Source organism: Hyaena hyaena, unplaced genomic scaffold, assembly GCF_003009895.1.
Source record: "Hyaena hyaena isolate Hyena2069 unplaced genomic scaffold, ASM300989v1 scaffold_385, whole genome shotgun sequence".
NCBI classification, from domain to species: domain Eukaryota; kingdom Metazoa; phylum Chordata; class Mammalia; order Carnivora; family Hyaenidae; genus Hyaena; species Hyaena hyaena.
In genome coordinates, this window is record NW_024081022.1 from 644348 (window position 1) to 662930 (window position 18583).

At 48.2% G+C, this 18583-nt stretch overlaps 2 protein-coding genes across 8 annotated transcripts in view; one reads left to right on the forward strand and one right to left on the reverse strand.

Moving 5' to 3' along the window:
• The window catches only part of ASH1L (ASH1 like histone lysine methyltransferase), a 182747-nt gene extending 171156 nt beyond the window's left edge, over positions 1-11591 (reverse strand). For 4 of the 5 annotated variants that reach the window (XM_039251468.1, XM_039251467.1, XM_039251469.1 and 1 more), the window contains exon 1: positions 11553-11591. The gene's annotated coding sequence lies outside the window, so the exon portion shown is untranslated. Of the gene's footprint in view, positions 1-10956; positions 11187-11552 lie in introns of those variants that run through there. The other variant, XM_039251466.1, reaches the window with a different exon arrangement.
• A 359-nt stretch (positions 11592-11950) lies between these two features.
• The window catches only part of DAP3 (death associated protein 3), a 28012-nt gene continuing 21379 nt past the window's right edge, over positions 11951-18583 (forward strand). The window contains exon 1 of one of the 3 annotated variants that reach the window (XM_039251393.1): positions 11951-12114. The gene's annotated coding sequence lies outside the window, so the exon portion shown is untranslated. The remainder of the gene's footprint in view (positions 12115-18583) is intronic. The other 2 variants (XM_039251395.1, XM_039251394.1) reach the window with 2 other exon arrangements.

An 18583-nucleotide genomic window follows, 5' to 3' on the forward strand; every position in this document is an offset into this window, starting at 1 on the left:
ATGCTGTGACTGCCTTTATCTATAATTTCTGTTACTTTCCATTTCTGACACCTCAAATACATTTAAATAGATCTCTACCCAAACCCAGAAAATGTCCCCAAATATGTAGCAAATCAACCTAAACAATATTAAACCCCTCAATATACACGCATTCCAGGGTACTAGATGTATCGACTCAGTGAGGTCCACAGACGAAAGCCCGGCTTCTCTAAAGGAAGGGTTAGCAGTGCTCATGGACAGGCCACATAAGAAAACCAGAGCAGCTTGATCTCACCCTAAATTTTCAAAGCTACAAATTGTTATCATGTGAATGGTTAAGAAGTTTCCGGTCTTTTTTTTTTTTTTTAAGTTGATTTACATATTTTGAGAGAGACAGAGAAAGTGAGCAGGGAAGGGGCATAGAGAGAGGGAGAGAAAGAGAATCCCAAGCAGGCTCCAAGCTGTCAGCACAGAGCCCAATGCAGGGCTCAAATTCACCAACTGTGAGATCATGACCTGCGTCGAAACCAGCTGCACTACCAAGAAGCCCCTTCAAGTCACCTCTGCATTCAACACAGGGCTTGGACCCAAGACCCCAAGGATCGAGAGTGAGCCAAGCCAGGTGCCCCCAAACTTCATCATTTCATAAATTTGTATCTGTTTTACTCTATGTTGACTTCCACAATGGATACCTAGGAAGGTAATGATCATTTTGGCCATCTTTTCAGAGTAATCTAGTAAAAACAGGCACTACGGTTTTAAGTTTCATGTGAGTATTCTGATCTCCACAACACAATCCAAGAGCTAATTAACAGAAGAAAAATAAATTTGTTCATTAGCCTTTTTATTTTTGTATGTCTTTACTAGTTAGCACTTGCTAGGTTTTTTTAAGAAAGTATTACTCCTAAAATTATCAAATGATTCTTTCAGCCCTGGCATTGCTGATTAAATGCCTCTAAGTGTCAAGAATACCCCATAATTCACCTCAAGAATTTCATCTCTTCACTACTTACACTCACTCTCCAGATAATCTCAGCAAGTCCCATGGTTCTAAACAGAACCTCTATACTGATCAGCTACCAACTATGTATCTGCCACAATCCTGAGACGTATATATCAAATTGCTTACTCAGTATCTCAACTTGAAACATTTCAGAGAAAACGCAAAGTCAGTATGTCCAAGCCGGACTTGTAGTTTCCGTCCGAGCTCCCACAACGGGCCCCCTCCAGTGCCACACACTTCTGCAATCAGCACCCAGCAGGGAGGCTATCACCGCAGTCAATCCTAGCTGCTCTTTTACTCAGACCTCACAGCCAATCCAAGTTTTCATTCCCCAACTTTAAAAATATATCTCAAATCCAGCAGCACCAGGGTGGCTCAGGTCATGATCTCACAGTTCGTGGGTTTCAGCCCCGCGTCTAACTCTGTGCTGACAGCTCAGAGCCTGGAGCTGCTTCAGATTCTGTGTCTGGCGCTCTCTCTGCCCCTCCCTTGCTTGTGCTCTCTCTCTCCCCTGCTCATGCAGTGTCTCTCTCTCAAAAATAAATAAACATTAAAAAATTAAAGAAAGGGCTAGAACAGTGTAAACAAGGTGGGGATGAATGATAGGAAATAGGTAGAAGAGGTAGCCAGGGGCTATATAATGCAGAGACTTAAAAAACTTGATCAAGTAGGTAGGCTTTATTCTACATTTGATAGCAACCTGCTGGGAGGTTTTGAGCAGGGAGGTAACTTGATCTAATATATACACTTTGAAAGGCAAGAGTGATGTAACCTGGGTGACCAGTTAAGCCATTGTGATATTTGAGGTAAGAGATGATTGTGAGTTGAACTTAGGGTATTATCAGGGAGATAGATTTGGGATTTTCTTTTAACTTTTTTCTTTTTAATGTTTATTTTTGAGAGAGAAAGAGACAGAGTGTGACCAGGGGAGGGGCAAAGTCAGATGCTTAACTGACTGAGCCACCCAGGCTCCCCTCTTCTTTTTTTTGTTTTTGTTTTGTTTAACGTTATTTACTTATTTTTGAGAGAGCCCAAGCAGCAGAGTGGGAGAGAGAGAGAAGGGGACAGAGGATCTGAAGCGGGCTCTGCACCGACTACAGGGGAGCCCGACGTGGGGCTCGAACTCACAAACCATGAGATCTTGACCAGAGCCGAAGTTGGGCACTCAACTGAGCGCCTCAGGGTCCCCTAGCCCTCTAGTTCTTAAACACACTGAACACAATACTGCCTCAGGGCTTATGCTCGTGCCCCAGACCAGCTGCATGGGGTGCTCCACACCACGCAGGTCTCAAGTAGCACTGCCTCAAAGGACTTCCCCAACCACCCACATGCCCTTTCTTGGTTTACATTTTCCTTTACAACACCTAACCTGGAAATCCTGTAACATCGTATCCATTTGTTTAACATCTATCTTACTAGAAAGTGAGCACCATGAAAGCAATTTTTTTTTAAGTATTCTCTAGACCCAACGTGTGGCTTGAACTCAAGACCCCAAGATCAAGAGTCAAATGCTCTACAACTGAAGCAACAAGCTGTCCCTGAATGCAGTGACTTTTACTTTTATTTGCTGCTGTATTCTCCGGGCTTAGAGTAGTACTTCATAGGCTGGAAGTATACAATTAATACTTATAGAATGAAAGAATACATATTTTTTTCTGTTAGAAATGATGGTTTCAGTTTTCATTGGACTCTGAACAAAAAAACTTAATCCACTGATACCCCATAGGACTAACTGTCCAATGGACTGCTTGGATAAAACAGACACACAATAAGGATCCTCAAGGGAAAGAGATTTTTCTCCTAGATCTGACTTGCTCTGGCATAAAACTGATCACACCCCAAGACATGCTTCCAGAAATCTCCACTATACCTTGCTTGAGCCATGTGTAATTACAATGGGAGCAGCACATATTATAGCAGTACTGACTTTGTTCTGGAAAAAGAAAATGAAATTGCCCAAGGACCTTATTTTGTTCATTCATCACCATATCCTAATGCCAGGCACACAACAGCACTCACTAAACATACACTGGTCCTATTTCTAAATGAAATGAGGTGGTTCTGCTGTAGAAGGAGACACTGGTCTCCTAAAAATCAAAGGCAGTCTGGTCAGCTTTGAGAAGAGAACTGTCCTAACTAAACCAAATTCAATTCAAAGACTGAAGGTTCTCAGCCCCCAAAACTTCACACTTCAGTGAAGATATATTCCTGTGCACTTTGGAGACGAATCCTTGATTTGGTAAGAAGAAGCCAAACAAAAAAGCCTAGTCCGGGGGGGTGCCTGGATGGCTCAGTTGATAGAGCATGCGACTCTTGATCTTGGTATTCAACATGGGATGGAGATTACTTACAAAATCTTTAAAAAAGCCTAGTCTGGAGTTAAGTGGGAAAATATAAAAGTAGAAATCATGTTAGGAAAATAAGGTAAATTGAGAATTAGAAAAAAACATGTATACATGTAAGGAAATTGTTTAATATACTTTCAAAAATGTGTTTTGCATAGTCTTACCTCCTATAGGCATATATATAAAGGAGGTCATTTTTTTGCCAAAAAAATTACTCTTTCCAGGAAATAAATAAGAGAAATTAATACTAATATCTATATTATGCACTTGCTGTACGGCATATATTATGCTAAGCACTTTATATGTATTACCTAGTAAAATCTTTTAGCAATTGTATGTTATAAGTATTATGTCATCCTACAGTCAAGAAAACAAAGGACTAGACTGGAAGTGCTTGCTACAGATTACACAGTGAATAGCAAAACTGGGATCTGAGCCTAGTCAATCTCATTTCTAAGACCACGATCTTAATCACTATTTGGGATTTTCAACAAATTGGGGGGAAATATACCCATATGGAGGCTGGAAGATTTGTTCATTATTAAGAAAAACAATTATATAATTTCTTTATTTGGCTGGACATATAATCAACGCTTGATTAGCTAAATGCTGAAGGAGTGGAGTATATTCTAGTAGAAGTTTCTGAGTAACTAAAACATAAATAATTATTTCCTTGATTTTAATCTTCGTTAGAAATTAACAGTAACAGTATAGAAGCATTTCGTCTAGGCAGAGGGCATGGAACATAACTCATCATTATTTTGTGGATGACCTCTTAGTACAAAACCCAACCTAACATAGTACTGAAGACACAGGAAGTCATAAGAGACTAGGTAGAAAGTACACTGATCCAAATTACAGTCCCCTGAACTCATTCTGCTATGTTATTTTCATTTGCACACCTTTGCAGCTATCTTCCCTAAGAGCGCCCCCTCTAAGCCTTACTGAATAACTCATATTTATCCTTTAAGACTTGGCTCTTCCCCCTTGCAGGAAGCTATCCTTAATCTTTCCTTTCCCTCCACAGATTTAGTAACTTTCTCCCTTCTCTACCTGGGAGAAATGTGTTACACTGCGTATCTTAATATGTTTGTTAACACGATGTTGCTCTTACTAGATTCACTACTTTTAGGCAGAAAAAAAAAGTCTTCTCTCCTCCCAACACCAAAGTACAGAAATGGAAATGAAATAAGCACTGGAAAAACGTTAGTTGAATGATGAATGAACAGAAAGAATACTCAGTAACAGAATTAAACCTTGACTTTATCTACACTTTTGTATTTTTTTCCCTTGAACACACACACAAAATTAACTTAAATCTCTCCCTTTTGGGGCACCTGGGTGGCTCAATTAGCTAAACATCCGACTTTTGATTTCGGCTCAGGTCATGATCTCACGGTTCATGCGTTCAAGCCCCAGATTGGGCTCTGTGCTGGTGGTGCAGAGCTTGCTTAGGATTCTCTCTCTCTCTCAAAACAAGTAAATAAACTTAAAAAATCTCTCCCTGTAGTTTCAAAGTGATTGTTGCTTTTTCTTTGATGTGTTTCTATATGTTATCACTCAGCCTGATATAAACTATACTTGAGATTTATATTCTCCAGCCTTCTACTGTTCACCCACTAATTATTACACACGACTGATTCACTCCCCTATTTTCTCAACTGTCAGTTAGCTGTTTCTCCTTTCAAAGACAATCTTTTCTTTTCTCTGTTTACTTATTTGGAGAGAGTGAAGGCGTGAGTACAACAGGGGAGGGGCAGAGAGAGAGGGAGACTCAAGCAGGCTCCACACTGTCAGTGCAGAGCCCAACTCGAGGCTCGAACTCACCAACAACAGACATCATGACCTGAGCCAAAATCAAGAGTCGGATACTTAACAGACTGAGCCACGCAGGTGTCCTTCAAATGATCTTTTAAATTCTCCCCATTCAGAGAATGGAGGTTTCTTATATTAGTAAATACCTAAATTCTGGTGCTTTTGTTTTCAGCAATGCTGAATTTTAAGAAACCTTATCAGGGGTGCCTGGGTGGCTTAGCTGGTTGGGCATTATGACTTCGGCTCAGGTCATGATTTCAGGATTTGGGAATTAGAGGCCTACATCAGGCTCAGCACTGGGGTTGCTCTCTTTCTCAAAATAAATAACTTAAAAAAAAAAACAACCTTATCACAAGTAATGTGTCATCCATATTCTAAATAATGTCATTTATACCAAGAAGCCAACAATATGGTTACTTTCTGATCTAAGACAAGTCCACCTGTGGTGTCAGGACAAATAAAACTGAATGAGAAGAATGATTTAATATCAAGTGTGGGAAACAGAAAAAAATGTAAGACAAGATTACATCAAATATTAGTGACTTATTTACTGTGGGACTTTAACAGAAGATATAACAAAAGGTAAGTTAACCAAAGGTTCACCAGAGACAGCACCCACATCGTAATGAGGTCAGTGTTCCATAGAAGGCTAAATTCTACTTTACTTGCAATCACTTCAAATCTTTACTTTCTGATTTACCTTCGTAACAACAGGAGCATTTACTTTCTTTTTATACAGCGTTTCTACTCATCACGATTACTATGCTCTGTACCATGGTTCGTATTTAACAACTGAAGCAATAGTATGGACTTTCAAATGCCCACAATTAGAATTTCAAAATTCAAAGCAATGTTATTTCATACTCTTTAAATTGATTTTAGACCAATTCCAGCTCCTTTCACCATCCAATCTGTTACCATTCGATTTCTTTGCAGTAATTGGGTCCAGTTAGAACATCATGAACAAAAAGAACACAAAAATGTTTCTAGCATCTTGTCACTATGACTTTAAAAAAAAAAAAGACTATAAGAGACACATTACTTCTCACTTTGTACATTAGAAAAAAGCTAACAAGCTTTTCAGGCAAACACAAACTCTGGATTTTTCAAGGCAAACATCTAAAAAGCAGTGAGGTGAATTCTACGCTGTTCATTTCTTAAAGTTTGCAGAAGGAATCCCTATTGATAAGTGAAATACATTAGAAGTAGTTTAATTCCACTTATCAATCAGATACTTTTATTTAAAAAGTTATATAAACCTAACTAGGGAGAAATAATTGCCCATTTAAGTGTAAAGAGAATGCATACACTGAAGTATTTATGAACGGAATGATATATCTGAAAGATTTGTTTCAAAATAAGCAAAGTGGGGGAGGAGGCAGAGAGGCCAAGATGGGGACAGTGTGCTGGGTGCAGATGACTGCTGAGGCTGGATGCTGAGTACATAAGGACTTACTACACTATGGTCTTCATTTGTGTTATATTTGAAATTTCCCACATTTAAAAAATAAACCAGGGCACCTGGGTGGCTCAGTTGGTTAAGCTTCCAACTTCGGCTCAGGTCATGATCTCATGATTTGTGAGTTCGAGTCCTGTGTCGGACTCTGTGCTACAGCTCAGGGCCTGGAGCTGCTTCAGATTCCGTGTCTCCCTCTCTCTGTCTGCCCCTCCCCCACTCGTGCGCCATCTTTCTCTCAAAAATAAGCAAACATTAAAAAAGAGAGATGTCATGCTTCTGGAAAGGCTGGCACAAAGTGGATGTCACAGCGGACACCAGCAAGACTGTATACCGTAGCCTTTACAAGTCTCAGGCCAACACACATAACTCAAACAGCCATATGACTTTTTTTTTTTTTAATATTTTTTTATTTATTTCTAGGAGAGAGAGAAACAGCGTGAGCAGGGGAGGGTCAGAGAGAGAGGGAGTCACAGACTGAAACAGGCTCCAGGCTCCGAGCTGGCAGTCAGCACAGAGCCCGACGCGGGGCTCGAACCCACGAACCGCGAGATCATGACCTAGGCGAAAGTCGGACGCTTAACCGACTAAGCCACCCAGGCGCCCCGCCATATGACATTTTTAACCAGAGATGCGTCACCTACTCGTACAGTAACGCTTCTCCACAGCCAGATCGTGCTGGCAGGACCGAACACGGCCACTTCTTTCTTTGTAAGGTAGGGAAGACAACAGAAAAAAATCTCAAATGGTACTGTGAGGGCTGTGAAGACACAGTGCTCAGCAAGACACAGAGAAGTTATGCTCCATATTCTAGAACTTAACTCAAGAATATGACGTGAAGACTGCTTTCATTTCTTGATTCTTAAAGATCCTGAATAATCTGCAATTATCACAAACATTATTTTTTAAGTTACAAAGTATCTCATACATAAGACTAAATATTTATCTATATGCACAGATACAAGACACACACCTATGTAACGTTATTTTAAAAGCCACAATCTACTACCCAAGTTAAAAATTAGAGAAAATATTAAACTCTTCACAAGTTTACATGACACACAGGCCATGACAAAGAAGAGGGGATAATCAAGCCACTTTTCCTCAGACCTTTCCTTACTTTACCAAGGCCTGTGATCTGTGCTATCCAAACACTCTCTGAATTTCTGGTTCTTTTAAAAATTCAGTATTAAAAAAAAAAAAGCAGGGGTGGGCTCTGGGTGCCTCAGTGGGTTAAGTGTCCAAATTTGGCTCAGGTCATGATCTCATGTTCCGTGAATTCGAGTCCCACATCAGGCTCTGTGCTGCAGTTTGGAGCCTGGAGCTGCTTCACATTCTGTGTCTCCTTCTCTGTCTGCTCCTCCCCTGTCTACACTCTGTCTCTCTCTCTCAAAAATAAACAAACATTAAAAACATTATTTAAAAATTCAATAATTATTTTAAATTTCCAATACTAGATTCATGGGTAGTCTATCAAATAGCTACTACATTTTACCCCAGAAGCTTCTTGGCCTTTTGCCTAAGATCAAATGCATTTTTTCCCCAGAAGTGTTTTCTGGATGCGTTATACCCAAACATGACATTAAGATCTTTGTTACAAACTCACTACAAAATACATCGAAAACAAGATAAGGAATACAACCAAAGTATACCTGGTTTTCAAAGCAGAGCGCCTTCAGTCAAGAACATCAGATGATACCCAAACGCACTCAACAGCTACAGAGTCACATAGACAGCAGGAAGACAGAGCTTCCTAAGAATTAGTAATGGCAAAACCTCTGCAATTAAGTCATGAATCCTCAAATTCTGGGAACATTCTTCCCTCCTCCCTGCCCTTTTGAAAGCTGCCACCATTACACCATCCTTAGCTTCAACTGCACTAGAATCTCTTGAAAGACTGAGACCACATTTCCTCATCTTTGTGTCTCCTACATAGAATTAAGTCAATGTTTGTTGTAAGTAAGATAAACTCCAAGGAATGAGTTTCTAAAGCCTCAGTCCCAATGCAAAATTGGGAAGAGAGGAGCTTAAGAATAAATATAATGAAAAAAATCAAGCTATATACATTCATGCAATATAATATTTTCTTACCACCTAATTCAGAGTCATTAGTACCGCAAAGATGAGTTTGTAAATAATAAAGAATAAAATAAAAATAAAAGACATGACCTTAAAGTTCTCCTTACTTCCATGAGAAAGTAAGTTTTTGAGTTTTTTATGCTCAAAAACTGTCGTAATCTTTCACCTTAAACTCATAGCAACGACCTCATCTCCAAACAAAGCTCTATTTTAAAAGGGCTTCAAATGAGACCTAAATATTAAAAAGGTTCTACTTCATCACAATTTAAGTTCCTGAAATTGTGTGCATAATAGGTGTAATTGCACTTATGCTCAATAAGGGTCTTTCATCAAATTCTCAGAAGGACAAATGACCCCAAAAAACTTTTAAGACCTACTCATCTAGCGAATCAGAAGCATTCTGCTTTCCAGACATACAGAGTCAAGCTCGCTTAGGCTCAAGTATTTTTCCCTCGTATTCACTGAGGGGATCCTTACCGCAACATCAGCGTTTGGAAGACCTCCTCCAACCCCGCCAAAAAGTTCCAAAACCCACAGGCACGTATAGCAACACTTCTAGGATCCCCAAAACAGTGAATTCATAACCGCCGAGACAAAATCCCAAACAAGCTACACTGCATCACAAGCTTCCCCCCCTTTCAGGTTGTATGCTTCCATCTGAAAGCGTCTGGGAGGTCTAACTTCCCTCCAAACTGAACAGACTGTTTAAGAAGGTTTTTGGTTTCAACTCCGCAGCCTGGTCTGCCTGGCTGGACTTAAACACCTACCACTGTCAAGGCAAGTCCTCCCACACGCACCCAGGCTGTTTTAACAGGGTCACTTTTAGCCCCACCCCAAGGCAGAGACCATTTATTAAGTACTCAATACATACCTGCCGAAGGGAGGGAGGGAGGAAGGAAGGAAGGAAGGGCTTACCTCGCAGATTTACAATTACGCTGCCAGACCCCCTGCAGCTAGTCCTGCACAAGTTTAGGCCACGAACGACGACCCTCCCTCAAATACACAAGCTGAAGCTTCAGAAACGCTCTGCTTCCTCCATCAGCAAAAGTCACAGTCACGGATGCGCAGTGCAAACAGCCCTCCCCGCGGCAAGCGAGCTCACGCGCTTGGTGCAGACCCCGGCTCCCCAGGACGCGGGGCCTGGGCCCCCGGACCTGACGCACCCCTGGAGAAGCAGGCACGGCCCTGGAGCTACAGTCCCATCTTGGTCACCACGTGAAACCGTGACCTTGGAAGAGGATCCTTGCTGCCTTGACTTCCTACTTTACACGATGGGAGAAAACACCTACTCTGCCATCTTCACCGAGGTGCAGGATCCCAAAGAAACAGAAAAAGTACCGTGAAAACCAGAAAAGCTTTATTCCACGCTAAGTGTTACTATAAACTCGGGCCAACAAAAAGGCCACCCCTTCTTCGTACCCTCGCAGCAGCTGCTCCGTCACAGACACTCCGGCGTCCGCGCGTACACCGTCCCCTCTACCCGAACAAACGACTCCTCCGGGCACAGGGGCCCCGGCAGGTCCGCCCCATCCCCGACCCCACGCACACGCGCTGTGCCGTGTGAGACCCCAGCGCGACTTCTTCCCAAGCTCCGGCGCGCCCCCAATTTCTAACACATGCACGCACATCCGCCCGACGGGGACACCCCAAATTTCATTTTAAAAATAAGGTGACTTGAAGGGGAACTCCGTGACCCTCCACGAGCACAAGCAGGGGCTCCCGGAACACGCTCCCGCCCTGCACACACACCCGCCCCGGCCGCGGCGCCCGGCGCACCACCTGCCTCCCGGACCCTGCGCCAACTAGCCGGGCGCCGTCCTCAAACTTACGGCCCGGAGGTCTCCCGGTCGTTCCCACGCACGGCCGCCGCGTCAGGGGCGCCGCGGCCCCCACCCGGCCCGCCGGGGGCCCTCCGCAGAGCCCCTCTCCCGCCGCGGACGCCGACCCGACGGCGGGGGATGCTCCCGTCGCGCCTCCCCGACGCGCCAACGAACCTGTCAGGGGCGCAGCCGGCTCCGCCTCCCCGCGCCGACTTTCCCGCCCCCTCCCCCAGGCCCCGAGCCCGCCCGGCAGGGACACCCCTTCCCCCCCCACCCCGCCCCCGCCGGGAGGGACTTCCCGGTTCGCTCAGGATCCCCTGCCTCGCGCCCCTCCCCCACCCCGCCCGCCGCTCTCCCGGAGGTCCAGGTCCGGGAGGTGACAGTGGCTCCCGGGCCGCCGGGGACCGCGCCGCTCCGCGAGCACTTAGGCCCGAGGCCTCCGCGGGCGGCTGTGCTCACCGTGTCAGAGGCCGAGGCCGAGCGAGATGAGAGTGCAGGGAAGTGGGGAAGGGGGGCGGCCGCCAGCAGGCTCCTCCGCTTCCCCGGCTCCGCGGCGGGTTCCTGCCGCCTGTCAGGAGGCGGCCGGCAGGGGAGCGGACGGGCGGAAACGCGAGAGAGGAGAAGGGAAAGGCGTGGGGCCGAGCGGGGGCCACCGAGGGGAGGCGGTCCCGCAACCGAGACGGGGATCGTCTCCCCCTCCGCAAAGCGAACCCAAAATGGCGGCGGGAGCGGCGGCGGCAGAGCGGCGGCGGCGGCGGCGGCTGCTCGGGAGAGAGGGCGGGCGCGAGCGAAGGGCGCCTCGTGCCCCCCCACCTCCACCCCGCGGCCCCCTCCCGCCCCCTCCCGCCCCCGACTCGGGCGGCGGCGCGCGCACGCCCGCCCGCACGCGCCGGACAGGCTCCGGGCTCTTCGCTCGCTCTGCCACCAACCCCCGCCTTCGGCCGCCTGGCGCGCCCGCCGGCCCGTCGGCGCTCGCTCGGGGGCGCCCGCTCGCTCGGCCCCCCGCTCCCCCTCGGCCCCTGTCAGGACTGTCGGGCGGGGGCCCTCACGCGTACCTTCGGCAGCGCGAGCCCCGGCCTCCTCCTCCACCGCCTCTTCTTTCCTCCCCCCCCTTCCCCGCCCCCACGGCCACCAACAGCCGCCACGGCCGCCGCCGCCGCCGCCGCCTCCTCCTCCGCCCCCCCACATGCCCTCCGCCCCTCGCGCGTGCGCCTCCCACAATCCCCCCCGCCGGACCGTTCCATTCGCGCCGCGGCGGGCGCGGGGCGGGGGGGCGCGGGCGGCGCGGCGGCGCGGCCGCGGGGAGGGCCGCGGCCACCCGAGGGGCGGGCAGAGGCCCGGGACGACTCACCTCCCCGGCCGCCGCGCCGCGCCGCCCGGGCTCGTCTCCGCCGGCCGCCGCCGGGCCCCGGTGGGCGCGTCCGGGGCGGCCCAGCTCCCCTCCGCCGGCCGGCGGGTGGAGGCCGCGGCGGCTGCGCGCTGCGCCGCTTCCTGCCGAGCGGCCCGAGCTCGCCGGCCGGCGGCGGGAGGCGCGCGGCGTGCAGTGCGGCGTCGGCTGGGGGCCGGGGCGCCGCGCGGGCGGGAAGGAGCCGGCGCCGGGGCTGGAGCCCCCGCGAGGTAGGCAGCGGGGCCGGGAGGGCCGGGGGGAGAGCCGCGCCGCGGCCGCCTGGCTCCCTCTGTGTTCTCAAGCCCGCCCGGACTGCTGGGGTGCGCGGCGCCGTGCGCACGCCTCAGGTTCCGGGGCGCTGTTTGGCTTCGCCCCCGGGTGGGTGATGCAGCCTCATGGCGGGGGGGGGGGGGGGGAAGAAACCGCGTCCCTGTAGTTCAGCGCCCGACTCGATCCCCCCGGCTGCCGTGTCCTTCAGAAAGTAGTTTTTCTTCGTTATGGAGGAGAAAGGGCAGCCTGGGCGTGGAGAGCAGCGGGCCGCCTCCCGGTCGGCCTTCGGAGGCGGCGTCTGCGCGGGGCGAGAACGCGTGAAGCGGGACCGGCGCGGGCAGCGGGCGTGCTGTCCGCCGCGTCTTGAATGAAACCGGGCCGAGCGAGGCCTGACGCACCTTTCAGAACTCTGCCCCCCCCCCCCATTTACTTGTCCCCGACGATTGCATTCGGGGGAACTATGGGCTGGCTTTCAAAACCCAACGTTTGCCTACTTCTGGTAGTTGTTCGTCTCCTCCGGAGGGTAGAGCAGAATGGATGGCGGGACGGATCTCCCTGGGCTCCCTTCGCCCCCCGGGTGTGGACCGCTGTGAAAGCGCTCTGCTAGGCTTCCCCCTTAGCACGCTTGGGTCTGTGGATCGGGTTCGGTTTGCGTGCTCCGTCGTGCTGAGGTAAGAGGAACAGCTCTGATTCCCTCGCCGTGTTCTGGGCTTTCCTAACCCGTCTTCAGCCCCAGCTCAGGTACGGAAGGGTACGGAGCCCCTCAGGTGTACTTTGATCTTTCTCTAACTGTGTCACACATGCAAAGGCCTTACGCCACCAACATTTTAAATTTGATGGTAGGGACGATGCCTAACACTTCTTTTGTATTTTATAATGGGAGTCATGGAAATGTTGAAAGAACGTTAGATACTTAAAACCCGAGGGGGGGAAGAGTGCGCATTTGTGGAATCCCTTATGTGGAGAACGCGTGTTCCTTCTTAACTCTTTTTTTTTTTAATTTTTTAAATGTCTTATTTATTTCTGAAAGAGACAGACAGCGTGAGCAGGGAGGGGGCAGAGAGAGAGGGAGACACAGAATCCGAAACAGGCTCCAGGCTCCGAGCCGTCAGCACAGAGCCCGATGTGGGGCTCCAACCCACGAACTGTGAGGTCATGACCTGAGCCGAAGTCGGAAGCTTAACCCACTGAGCCACCCAGGCGCCCCCCTTCTTAATTCTTAAACAGCACTTTGAGATAGATGTCTTAATCCCCATTTTACAGATGAGAAGCCTGAGGCTCAGAGAAGTCTAGTAACTTTACCTTTGGGTTTCACTCCCCTGTCTTAAAAACCTTTTTCCGGGATGGCTAAGTGGCTCAGCCGGTTAAGCACCAGGCTCCTGATCTCAGCTCCCGTCTTGATCTCAGGGTCCTGAGATCGAGCCCCTGCATTGGGGTGCCATACTGGGCATGAAGCTTAGATTTTCAAAAAGCCAAGACAACAACAACAACAAAACTTTCCATTATGCCGCATTGTCATCATAGCAAACATTTGTCATCACCGCATAATTACATGTTCTACAAAGATACCTCATGGAATTCCTCTACACCAGTACGTAAAGTTACTTCCGGTCTCTGCCTTCATCTCGCTTTCCTGAACTGTCAGCTAAGTACAGACAGGACGGGCTCTGTCCTGCGGTGTGCGCCCCAGTGGCTACCAAAGCCTATCAGCTGTTCAGTAAAACGGCCTTTTTGAACGAATGAAACCTGAGTTACATGAACCAAGGAGGGTATGGAAGACAGAATAGTGGTTCCCCCAAAGATGCCCATGTCCCACTTCGCAGAATCTGTGGGTGTGTTTGTTACACAGCAAGAGGGGATGAAGGATGAAGACAGAACTAAGTTTACTAGTCAGCTAACCTTGAAATCGGGAGATTATCCGGGATTATCATGTGGGCCCTCTGTAATTACACGAGGTCGGATAAGAGGGCAGAGGGGGACAGAGGAGGCCATGTCTGGCCGCAGCGCTGTGGCAAAGGCTTGGCTGCTGTCGCATCTTTGAAGACGGAAGAGAGCCTCCCAGAACCACAGGAGCCAAAAAACCAGGTTCTCTGCTGGAGCCTCCAGAAGGAACACAAGCCCGCATACGCTTTGGTTTTGGACTTCTAACCCACAGAACTCTGAGGTGACAAGTGTGTCATCTTATGCCACTAAGTCTGTGGTGATTTGTCCCAGCAGCAGGAGGAAGCTGATAACGGAAAGGGGAGCCATGTCGCAGTTACCTCCGCAGTACCTCCGGGGATTGGGGACTTACCGTTTAATTCAAAGGAGGATGTGGTTCACCTGAAACTCTGCTCTAAGCAAAGTGATGGGCGCTGGACAGAGCGGCCCGCGTTCCCAGTGTTTCCCTGCCGCTCTGCTGCCGGTAGGCGGACAGCGGGGCCCCGCGATGGTGCCGCCCCGCCGCCCCCTGCCTCAGCCCCACAGACTTGCCTTCTAGGACAGAAGTGAGTGTTTATTTCCTGGTGCTTCCTTGCTGCACTGTTGTCCAAGTGCAGTTTAGATAAGCAGGAAGGGCACCCGGGGGGTGCTCGGTCGGTTAAGATCCAACTTGAATTTGTGAGTTCGAGCCCCGCATCGGGCTCTGTCTGGGGCCTGCTCTGGATCCTGTGTCTCCCCCTCTCTCTGCCCCTCCCCTGCTCACACTCTGTCTCTCCCTCTCTCTCTCAAACATAAATAAACGTTACATGAGCAGGAAAATCTCTTCACTGTATACTTTAAAGTAAGGTTTCAAATTTTAAAAGAAATTTTTAAAGATAAATCTTAACTGGAATATCATCACGATTGACTTTACATTTGACAAGTTAATGGGTCAATGCTATGTAAGCATAATAGTTTGTAAACCATTTTCTGTTTAACAAGGGAAGAACTCTGAAATTTGGGGGTTGGGGCTCATGAGGTTTTTAAGTTCCTGCTTCAGGTGGTGGATGGCCTTTTGGCGAAGTGGAAGTTGACTCTCCAGGCTGCATGGGTGCAAAGCCCAGCCCTTCTCCTTGGCTGTGAAACTTGGGTAGAGACTTGGTAACACAGTGCAGATTTCCATACCACGGTCTTCTCCCTTTTAGAAACGCGGGAACAGACACAGAGTTTAAGTAAGTTGCTCAAGGCCACACAGCTACTAAGTAGGAGAGCTGGAATTCAAATTTCATTACTTAGATTCCAGAGTCCGTGCTTTTACCCATTTTACCACACTGTTTTCTGTCTGAAAATTGGACATATTCCCTACACCATAGGATTGTCATAAAGGTAAAATGAGTTAATTTACATAAAGCACTTAGAACAGTGCCTGACTTCTAGAAAGTGTTTGTAATATGTTAGCTGTTGCTGTCGTTGGAGCCCTCGATTTTTTTCTGATGTGCTTTAGTCACTGGAAGAAAGGAAATACCAAAGGGATGCTCCTTACTTCCGCCTTTACCTGCACAGCCCCTTTATCTTCTAGATGTCAGGACTGTCCTTGCTCTTAGCTTCGGAAAAGTTAAATTATGAGAGGGGACAAACGTCTGAGAAACATACTCCTAGCACCCTTGTCATACAGATGGGAAACTTGGGCTCAGAGAGAAGAAAAAACAAGAGTTCTACAAGCTTGAAACAATGTTAGTTTTTCCTGTAGAAACTTATGTGGAAAGTACTCACTTGAGAAACCAAAGGGCTGGTCAAACAGCACTAAGGTGGGTCGGGATACGGACCCACTACTTTATCTTGAGCCCCTCTCTCGCATGGTTTGATGCAGCCGGGTTTTCTCCGCACAGAAGTATAATTCATGCAGAAAATTGTGTTAGCTTTAGAGAATTCACTACGGGTTAATGGGTTTAATTTTACAAAATTTACTCTCTGCCTGGGTGATAGCAATGGTTCAGATTCAAAAAAGACAGAAGACACCACTGTCCCTTTTCCTGAAACCCATTTCCTCTCCCGGAAAGCAACGAGTATTATCAACTTTTGTATGCTCTTCAGAATATGTACCTTTTTACCCACAAATTGTATATATATATTTCCCCCTTTTACATGAACAATAGCTGACTACATACACTGTTCTGTGCCTTTCCCCCCACTTAATATACTTTGGAGAATTTTGCTCATTCGTATGCGGAGAGCTGCGAGGGTGGTTTTGCTTTTAATCAGCTGCCTGATATTTCATCGTATGGGTGCTGCTGGCCCACCGGGGACAGACGCCTGTTCTTTACTTTCCTTTATTATTAGAGCAGGGTCGCCGTTGAAGAATCCTAGATGGATAGCAATCTCTGTTGTTATGTCACCGTAAAAACGGCTTGCTAAGGTATCATAAAAAATAGTTTCTGATATGGACACGTTACTAAAGTTCGGATGGTTTTTACTCCATAAACAGTACTACTAATATAGCTTATTGCTAATAACATTGCAAATAAAACTCAAGAAAAGAAAGGTACTGCAACACTGGCACTTCAGTAGATTGGGTTATTTTTTGTATGTCTTTCTAAGTCTATACATCTCCATTCCAGAGCAATAATCTAAATCTACAGTTGAGTTGAGGTCCGTGCAGTATACCACTCAGTATACCACTGAGCCCTAAAATTCTAGGTGTTAAAGCTGGACATGTGTCTTTACGGAGCATGCCTCTTGTGGGGGCGCCTGGGTGGCCCAGTCAGTTAAGCATCTGACTTTGGCTCAGGTCATGATCTCATGGTTCGTGGGTTCGAGCCCTGCCTCAGGTCAGCACGAGCCCCACTTCAGGTAAAAAACAAAAACATGAGCCCCGCTTCTCTCTCTCTCTCTCTCTCTCTCTCTTTGTTTCTACCCCTCTCTCACTTGGGCCCTCTCTCTCAAGAGATGGAAAGAAAAACTCCGTTTCATGAGTCTGGAGTCTATGCTTGAGGAATTTTGCAGGTGTGGGTTGTTGAAGAAGATCCATAGTGTCTGTCCCCTGGCCCAGGAAACAACCACGGCCCCTCCCCCTCTCCTTCCTGTGCTCCTGCATCTGGAGAGGTAGTGTAATTGTGTCATTCTTTGCTCACCTGCCATTGGAGACCGAGTGCACCCCACGGCATCACGGCTGGGGGCACGGTGCCTCAAGTTTGCCGCCCTCAGTGTGTCTCAAACTCCTACTTCTGTAGCCCTAAGGCTGCTCTAAGAATCCAAACTTGGGGAAATAGATCTAATGAGGATTACAGAGGCAGCATAACAGGTTCTGTTTTTTCTAACTGAAATATATAAATTTTTAATATTAAAAATGTATAAAATTTATAAATTATAAAATTATAAACTTACCATTACAAAAGTAACATTAGTCTTAACCAAAGTTTTCGTACAGGACTCGGGATTTAGAATCCTCTTTCTTGACCTCGGCACTCGCTGTTGGATTTTGAGCCTGGGCGCTGTGTTGTGGGAGCCTCTCCTGCCCAGGCCAGGATGGTTAGCAGGGTCCCCGGTCTGTCCCTGCTCAGTAGTCGCCTCCCCACCCCCAAGCTGTGACCACCAAAAATGCTTCCAGATGTTACTAAATGTTCCCCAGGGGCAAAGTTGCCTCAGTTGTGAGACACTCGTTTAGAAAATGAATTGCGGGTCATCAGGAAATCCGTGTAGCTTCGGTAGAGAAAAAAGTCGAGCCGACTATCCTGTTTGTCTGAATTCCTAGCGCGGGAAATCAAAATCACGCCATTGTGTGTATCGTGTCTTCATTAGAGGAAGGCGTTTGACATCTCGTTATGACACTTTTACTGAGTGTTTTGTCGGTGGGACAGCCAGAGACTCCGGGTTCAGTAGGTGGGCGTTCCCTCAGCGTTGACACCGTGTGGCGGCCTTGCACCCCCTGCACAGTGGAATCAGCCGGGCCAACGCCTAAGTGTCCCTGTGGGAGGTGGTGGCGTGGTTGGTCTGGGATGTAGCTAGGGCATCGGACGTTTTAACTGCAGGCGCGTCTGCTTCCCCCTCCCCCCTCCCCACTCGCCCCTCCTGGGTTTTACCCCCAGAAGGTTTGCAGGAACCGCACGCGGCAGGTCGGGCCTTGATCGCTTCCTGCCCCTGTGCCACGGCTGGTGATTCTCACGATGTCTAAACCTTTTCAGTAGTTTTATGGCGATCTGTGATGAGTGACATTTGACGTTCCTGCGGTGACTGCCTGGGGGTGCGACGAGAGGTCCCCTGTAAGACAGTGAACATGGTGGATGCTCCGCCAGCGGCCGTGCCTTCCTCTCCTGTCCCCGCCTCCCCGTTCCCTGAGACACGGCAGCAGTGACATCAGGCCAATCACTGAGGCAACAATGGCCACTAAGTGCACAGGTTAAAGGCAGAGTCTCAGCCGTCACTTTAGATCAAGAGCTGGCGGTGATTCCGCGCAGGGTGGATGGCGCGTCCACAGCTGAGACGCACTGAAGCGTAGGCCTCTTCAGCCAACGGTTGGCCGAGTTGTGCACG